The sequence below is a fragment of the Delphinapterus leucas genome, chromosome 6, assembly GCF_059928025.1.
Source record: "Delphinapterus leucas isolate spDelLeu-1000000601 "Yukka" chromosome 6, BTC_Dleu_Yukka2, whole genome shotgun sequence".
Taxonomy (NCBI): domain Eukaryota; kingdom Metazoa; phylum Chordata; class Mammalia; order Artiodactyla; family Monodontidae; genus Delphinapterus; species Delphinapterus leucas.
In genome coordinates, this window is record NC_143134.1 from 23,807,914 (window position 1) to 23,816,284 (window position 8,371).

The following is an 8,371-nucleotide window of genomic DNA, read 5'->3' on the forward strand; positions in this document are numbered from 1 at the left end:
GATCCCACATGCCGCGGAATGGCTGGACCCGTGAGCCATGGCCGCTGAGCCTGCGCGTCTGGAGCCTGTGCTCCGCAACGGGAGAGGCCACAACAGTGAGAGGCCCGCGTACCGCAAAAAAACCCAACAAAACAAACAAAGAAACAAAAAACACAACAGTGAGGTACTACAACACACCTAAGAGAATGGCTAAAAAACAAAACACTGAAAACACCAATTACTGGCAAGGATGTGGAGCAACAGGAGCTCTCAACTCATTGCTGATTTTGGGAAGGCAAATTGGTGCAGCCACTTGGGAGGACAGTTCAGCAGTTTCTTACAAAACTAAACATACTCTTACCATAGCATCCAGCAACTGAGCTGCTCGGTATTTACCCAAATGAGTTGAAAACTTACATCTACAGACAAAACCCTGCTCATGAGTGTTCACAGCAAGTTTATTCAGAACTGCCAACACCTGGAGGCAACCAAGATGTCCTTCAACAGGTGCACTGAAAAATAAACTGTGGTACATCCAGAAAATGGGATATTAACCATTGCTAAAAAGAAATGAGCTATCAAGCTGCAAAAAGACATGGAGGAACCTTAAATGCATTAAGTGAAAGAAGCCACTCTGAAAAGGCTACATACTGTATGATTCCAATTATGCAAATTTCTGGAAAAGGCAAAACTACAGAAACAGCAAAAAGCACAGTGGTTGCCAAGAGTTTGAAGGGGAAGAAGGGATGAAAAGCCCAGAGGATGTTTAGGGTAGTGAAACTACCCTGTATGATAGTTTAATGATGAATACATGCCCTTACACATTTGTCAAAACCCATAGAACATACAACACAGAGTGTACTTCAATTAGTACGATAATAATGTACCAGTATTGGCGCATCAATTGTAATACAGCACAGTAATGCAAGATGTTAGTAACAGAGGAAACTGTCTTGAGGATAAGGAGGTATATGGGAACTCTGCACTTTCCACTCAATTTTTCTGTAAACTTAAAACTGCTCTAAAAAGTAAAGTATAGGGCTTCCCTGGTGGCGCAGTGGTTGGGAGTCCACCTGCCGATGCGGGGGACACGGGTTCGTGCCCCGGTCCGGGAAGGTCCCACGTGCCGCGGAGCGGCTGGGCCCGTGAGCCATGGCCGCTGAGCCTGCGCGTCCGGAGCCTGTGCTCCGCAACGGGAGAGGCCACAAGAGTGAGAGGCCCGCGTACCAAAAAAAAAAAAAAAAAGGAAAGTATATTACAAAATACAGTCTATTAAAAACAAATCTAATTTGTCAATTTATAAAAATTCCTACTATTCTTCCCCTAATTTTATCTTAATATTGTCTAGTTTACTAACCAATGTTCTATCATAAAACATGCCATTTCATATCCTAGCTTTCACCCTGCTGGTCCACTTGACAGGGCAATAAAACGGTTAAAATTCTCTAGTTTAATACATAGGCATTATAACACTATCATTCAGAGATGATGTAATTGACAGTGGTTCTCTGAAGATATAAATTAGAATCCATACTGTATCTATCTGGTATAAAATATTCTTCTGCTAGAGGATGTATACAGGAAAAATCTTCAAAAGTTAGATTTATAAGGTCATTTCAAAGTAATGCTCATGTTTAAATAACTTGCTGTTACTCTTCTAAATCGTCCCCCACCACTCAAAAATATGTCTATATGGGAAAGGTCAGCAAAATGTAACTTGGTTTGCCTTATGAGCCTTCTATTTTATATAGTATCTCTGGTGTTCTGCTCTCCTTCAAAAATAGGAATACAATTCTGGTGCACATTGACAATCGAAAATATCTTCTCTGTAAGTTTCTTCAGCTTAATCATGCGTTTGTCTTCATTTTTTTAAAAAAGCACCCCACCACCTGAAGAACAGAGTTTACAGTAAATTTTAGCAGATTTGTTGCCACATATGCAACTAACAAAACGTGCTACAACAGCAAAAAACTAGTGTGTGCAACATACCAATAAAGTTATTTTTGAACAGCCCTAATGTCTTCATTCACAAACTTGTAGGAAATGACTACAGGTATTTTACCATCTCTCACATCCTGAGTTAAATTCTTAGAAAACAAAGAGGCCAAATGCACTTGATATTCTAGAAGAGAAGAGACATCTGCTAAACAGGTCACTAATACCAAGGAGGAACTTTCTAACAATGTAGGGATGGTACTGGATGATCTTTATTGAAATTTGGTGAGACTGGGTTAGGTTATTGATAATCACTCCTATCTTGAACTATTATGTCTCCATCATCCCAGTAGGGATTCCCACTGTTTAAACAGCACAGGATCTTCTCTTTAACAGTCAACATAACCACAGGACTCATATTTAACTATACTCATAATTAATACATGACCTTACTGTAAGTTCTAGTACCACAAATACCATACTCCTTAAAAGTAACTTTCCAAAAATACTGGGCTGACAACATGAGGCTCTGAAAAAACATTAGCAGTAGCTGGAGACCCTCAATAACAAAACAGCTGATAACACACCTATATGGTTACAGGCTTCTCCAAGTGTGACCAGATACTGACAAGCTGCATCAATGTTTTAACTAAATAGGCAGAATGGCAGACAATGAAAAGAAAGGATGGTTTTAACTGGTGGTGTGCATGCATGTGTGTAATAGTATATAAAGATATGAATAATTGGTTTTTTTAAGATTTTTTATTGAAGTAACACTGAGTTATAACATTATGTAAGTTTCATGTATACATTGTATTTCTACTTCTGTATACCCTACAGCGTGCTCACCACAAATTTAGTTTCCACCCATCACCATACAGTTGATTCCCTTTACTCATTTTGCCCTCCTCACCCTGACCTCCTTTCTGGTAACCTCTACTCTGTTCACTATATCTACATTTAGTTGGTGGTTTTATGTGCAGCTCTGCTTTAGATTATTTATGTGACACTGAAAGTTCCCTAACTCTTGAAGGCCTCTATTCCATCATATAGGAAACAGGGGCATTCATTTTACAACAAATATCTGAGCACCATTCTAAATGTTTGAAACATATCAGTGAAAAAACAAAGACACCTGCCCTCTCCGAGCTGACATTACAGTGAGGGAAGACAAATCATAATAAACAGAATGAATGAATTATAGGGTATGTTAGAAGGTGGTAAATACTACGGGAAAAAAACAGAACAAGATGACGAATAAGAGAGTATATATGGGGATGGGGGCAGGATGCAGCATGCAATAGGGTAGTTAAGGTAGTTCTCATAGAGAGGTGAAAAAATGAAATAACACGTTTAGAAAGGGAGGGAGTTGACCAAAGAGGTAAGCACATCTACCTATGATTCTTAACAAGGATTTGCTATGAATAAGACGATATACATTAAGTCCTCAAAGGGAAAGACTATCATTTTTCTGGGTACCGGTTATGTGTTAATCCCTGTGCTATACACTAATACGTGTCTCATTTTCTATAAAAATTTAAGGCAGAATATTAAAATCCCATTGGAAGTTATTCTCATTTTTAAAAAAGTAAAAGGTAAATGTAAATTTTATGAGTTAACGAAAGACTACTGAAAAAGAAATAGGGATAAATGTGTATATACTATATGTAATATATTTAATTCATCCTTCTAATGCTGTTTTTTTGAAATTAACAATGGTATATTGCAAGATACTTCAAACTGAATTCAGCCAAAGAAAGTCCATGCAACATTTGCAAACTGATCAAGGTAACATGAAATAAACTGACAATCCAGCAGCTGAAATGAAAACAATAGAAATAATCCCAGAAAGAGACATGATGTAACCTAAACTTCTCAGCATAACCTCACTAACAAATTTTACTTATTTAATGGGGAGAACAATTTACTCTTCTCTTTAGGAGAACAAAAATCAGCTCATATAATTTAGGAACATGATATATTCCTTCGATGAATGGTACTAATGATAATTAAATCTTCGGACAGGTGTTCCTTTGAAAATGTCCTTAAAAGCCTGTGAAACAAATAAGATCAAAGAAACTACTTCTAAGGAAATGAAATAATTTCAGATCCATTCAGCCCACTGGATTCTGAAATATTTCAGGGTAGGGCTGTGAACTAAGTCAAAAACAAACCTACCTACCTAAAATGTTTGCTTTTTTTTTTTTTTTTTTTTGCGGTACGCGGGCCTCTCTGTTGTGGCCTCTCCCGTTGCGGAGCACAGGCTCCGGATGCACAGGCTCAGCGGCCAGGGCTCACAGGCCTAGCCGCTCTGCGGCATGTGGGATCTTCCCGGACTGGGGCACGAACCCGTGTCCCCTGCATCGGCAGGCGGACTCCCAACCACTGCGCCACCAGGGAAGCCCTCTTTTTTTTTAAAAAAAAAATTAATTTATTACTTTTATTTATTTATTTTTGGTTGCGTTGGGTCTTCGTTGCTGAACGCAGGCTTTCTCTAATTGCGGTGCGTGGGCTTCTTATCGCGGTGGCTTCTCCTGTTGGGGAGCACGGGCTCTAGGGTGTGCTGGCTTCAGTAGTTGTGGCTCACGGGCTCCAGAGCGCAGACTCAGTAGTTGTGGCACACGGGCTTAGTTGCTCCGTGGCAGGTGGGATCTTCCGGGACCGGGGCTTGAACCCGTGTTCCCTGCATTGGCAGGTGGGTTCTTAACCACTGCACCACCAGGGAAGCCCTCATTGTAGTTTTGATTTGCGTTTCTCTAATGATTAGTGATGTTGAGCATCCTTTCATTTGTTTGTTGGCAATCTGTACATCTTCTTTGGAGAAATGTCTATTTAGGTCTTCTGACCATTTTTGGATTGGGTTTTTTGATATTGAGCTGCATGAGCTGCTTGTAAATTTTGGACGTTAATCCTTTGTCAGTTGCTTCATTTGCAAATATTTTTTCCCATTCTGAGGGTTGTCTTTTCATCTTGTTTATGGTTTCCTTTGCTGTGCAAAAGCTTGTAAGTTTCATTAGGTCCCATTTATTTTTGTTTTTATTTCCATTTCTCTAGGAGGTGGGTCAAAAAGGATCTTGCTGTGATTTATGTCATAGAGTGTTTTGTTTTCCTCTGAGAGTTTTATAGTGTCTGGCCTTACATTTAGGTCTTTAATCCATTTTGAGTTTATTTTTGTGTATGGTGTTAGGTGTCCTGCTTCTAAGTAAGAGTTAGACTTCACTTTTAGATCAATATATTGGGGTGATCCATATTACAAAGTTGGTAAACTATCTGACTTCAAATGCACCTATCTACTTTCCATTACCCCTCAATGCAAACCTTCTGGTCTCTGGCTTTCAGATCCATCACTCACTCTTCTTCTGTGCTTATAGCATCTGCTTACTATTCATACTTTAGTTTTTTGTTTCTTGTTCATTTCTGCAGATGTCCCATGTGTGCTTGACAAGAATGCGCTGTCCATCAGATCCACCCTGTAATTTGTGTTAAAATCTTTTGTAGCTTTATTCTTTCTGGCTCCTTGTCCAATCAATGACTGAGTGATTTTTAACTATGATAGTGGATTTGTGGTTTTGCCCTATACTTTTATCAGGTTTTACTTTATATATTCTGAAGCCATTTCATGAGGTGCATACAAGTTTAGGAGCTGGGTCTGTTTGCTATTTAGTGACTATTTTGATCTCTAAAGTTTTTGCCAGTTATGTGTATAAATCTTGCCTCCCACTTTGTAGATTGTATTGTTACTCTTAATGATGTCTTTTGATGAAGAGAAGTTCTTAATTCTAATACAGTACAATTTATCATTAGTTTCCTTTATGATTAGTGTTTTGCTTGTCCTTTTTTTTTTTTGCGGTACGCGGGCATCTCACTGTTGCGGCCTCTCCCGTTGCAGAGCACAGGCTCCGGACGCGCAGGCTCAGCGCCCATGGCTCACGGGCCTAGCCACTCCATGGCATGTGGGATCTTCCCAGACCGGGGCATGAACCCGTGTCCCGTGCATCGGCAGGCGGACTCTCAACCACTGTACCACCAGGGAAGCCCTACGTTATCTTTTAAATGTTGGTTTCTTTTACTTTTTAAATTTTAAAATCCAAGCATCATTTACTTATTTATTTATGGCTGCGTTGGGTCTTTGTTGCTGCATGCGGGCTTTCTCTAGTTGTGGTGAGCGGGGCTACTCTTCGTTGCGGTGTGCGGGCTTCTCATTGTGGTGGCTTCTCTTGCTGTGAAGCGTGGACTCTAAGCACGTGGGCTTCAGTAGTTGTGGCATGCGGTCTCAGTAGCTGTGGCTTGTGGGCTCTAGAGCGCAGGCTCAGTAGTTGTGGCGCACGGGCTTAGTTGCTCTGTGGCATGTGGCATCTTCCCGGACCAGGGCTCCAACCCGTGTCCCCTGCCTTGGCAGGTGGATTCTTAACCCCTGTGCTACCAGGGAAGTGCTGGTTTCTTTTACTTTTAACTTTAGATCTAAAGGCCAGTTGGAAGTGACTATCTTGCATGGTTTGTTTGTTATGTTGGGGGGGTGGTGGTCAAGCTTTATTTCTCTATGTTATTACTATGGACTCTTCCTTTGTGCTGCGTTTGTCCTCTTTTTCTCTTTGTTTGTTTTTCTTTCCTTGACCTTTTTTGGATTAAAAAATTTTTTTTGGTTTGCTAATTCTTGAATTCCACCCCCCAACCCCACCCCAATACTAGTAACCTCACATTCTTAATAAAGCCGAAAGTTAGCAGTATTTTATCCCCCATCCTGAAGAAAACAATGCCCTTAGAACATAAACTATGATCAGTTCTCTCCTGTGTTAGTCTGTTATTGTCCATTACTTTGGTTTCATATTTTTATTTTTTCTTATTGTTTAATTCTATTGGAGTATAGTTGATTTACTGGTTGTGTATTTTTAGCCCTAAAAATTAGACACTACTGTCATTTCATATAATGTTTGTGTAGATTTACTTATGTTTGCCAACTTCTTGGCTGTGCTTTACTTCTCACTACCCTTATTCTAGGGTATTTTCCTTCTTTAAGTGTATGCTTCTTAAAAGTTCCTTAAGTAAAGATTTGCTGATGGTAAACTCAACTTTTCTTTACCTAAAAACGACTAAGAATGTCTTCATTCTTGAAAAATTATTTTGTTGTGTACACAATTCTAAGCTGATATTGATTTCTCTCTGTACTATTTTTTGGCTTCTAGATTGCTGTTGAGATGTCTCTATCAGCATGATTTTTCTTTGTAGGTGATGTTTTCTTTCTGAGAATTTGTAGCTTTACTACATGTGTAGGTGTGATTTTAAAAAATGTATCTTGTTTTATATGCAAAGCAACTTTAACTTGTTTCAGAAAATTCTCAGCCAACATTCTTCAAATATTTGTCTTTCCTTCATTCTTTCTAGGTATGTTAAATATTCTATCCTCCATGTCTCTTGACCCTTCATATTTCACACTTTTCCTGTCCTTGTTTCCCTGTGCTGTATTCTGAACAACATCTTTAGATCTTCCAGTTCTTTAACACTCTTCCTCATTGTCTAACATGCTAACCTATTCACTGGGTTTAAAATTTCAACGATTATATTTTCAACTTATATTCTACTTGACTTTTTTTCAAATGTGCCTCATCATTTTTGATGGTCACGTTTTGTTCTTTAAAAAAATTCATTATTTTGTTAAGCATTTCATAGATAGTTTAATTAATTTTTTATTCTGCATTTGATGATTTTCCAATATCTGAAGTATCTGGTATGTATGTGTGAGGGGGCATGATAGGGGATGTAATATCTAAATCTGCTCTTACAGTTTCTGCTCAACCTCACTTATGGGGGCTTTTCCCATGTGGGGGGATAATATAAATTCACAATTGGCTGATATAAAGCTGTGGAAATCCTGAATACCTACATTTTCCTGTTTCTGCTAGTGGCAAGGGAGTGGTAACAACTCCGATTGCTTTCTAGGGTCCTGGTTTAATGTGGAAGTTTCAGCTTTAGATTCCTTACTTTGCAGTGGGCACAAGTGTTTAGTTTCGGGATTTGACCCTAGAGCCACTTCTGCTTCACTACTGACTCCCCACACTCCAGTTAGAATGGGTTCATTTAAATTAATCGATAGGGGTGGAGGACCTGGAGATTTCCCTTATTTCTTGCAAGCCTGTCAATGCTTATTCAAATTCAACAGGATCCATTTATGCAACTCTATCTTTCTACTTATTTTTTTTTTTTGGCATGCGGGATCTTAGTTCCCTGACCAGGGATGGAACCTGTGCCCCCTGCAGTGGAAGCTCGGGGTCTTAACCACTGGACCACCAGGGAAGTCCCTTCCTACTCATTTTTGCTCCCAAGGAATTTTTTTGGGGCTAAGGTCAACTACGTATTTGAAAGGAATTACTTTAATACTTTACTAAGCATTTCTAGGTGTTATACAGAAGAATTTTCAAGTAATGTACTCTGCCACATTGCTAGAAATTTCAGGAGTCCT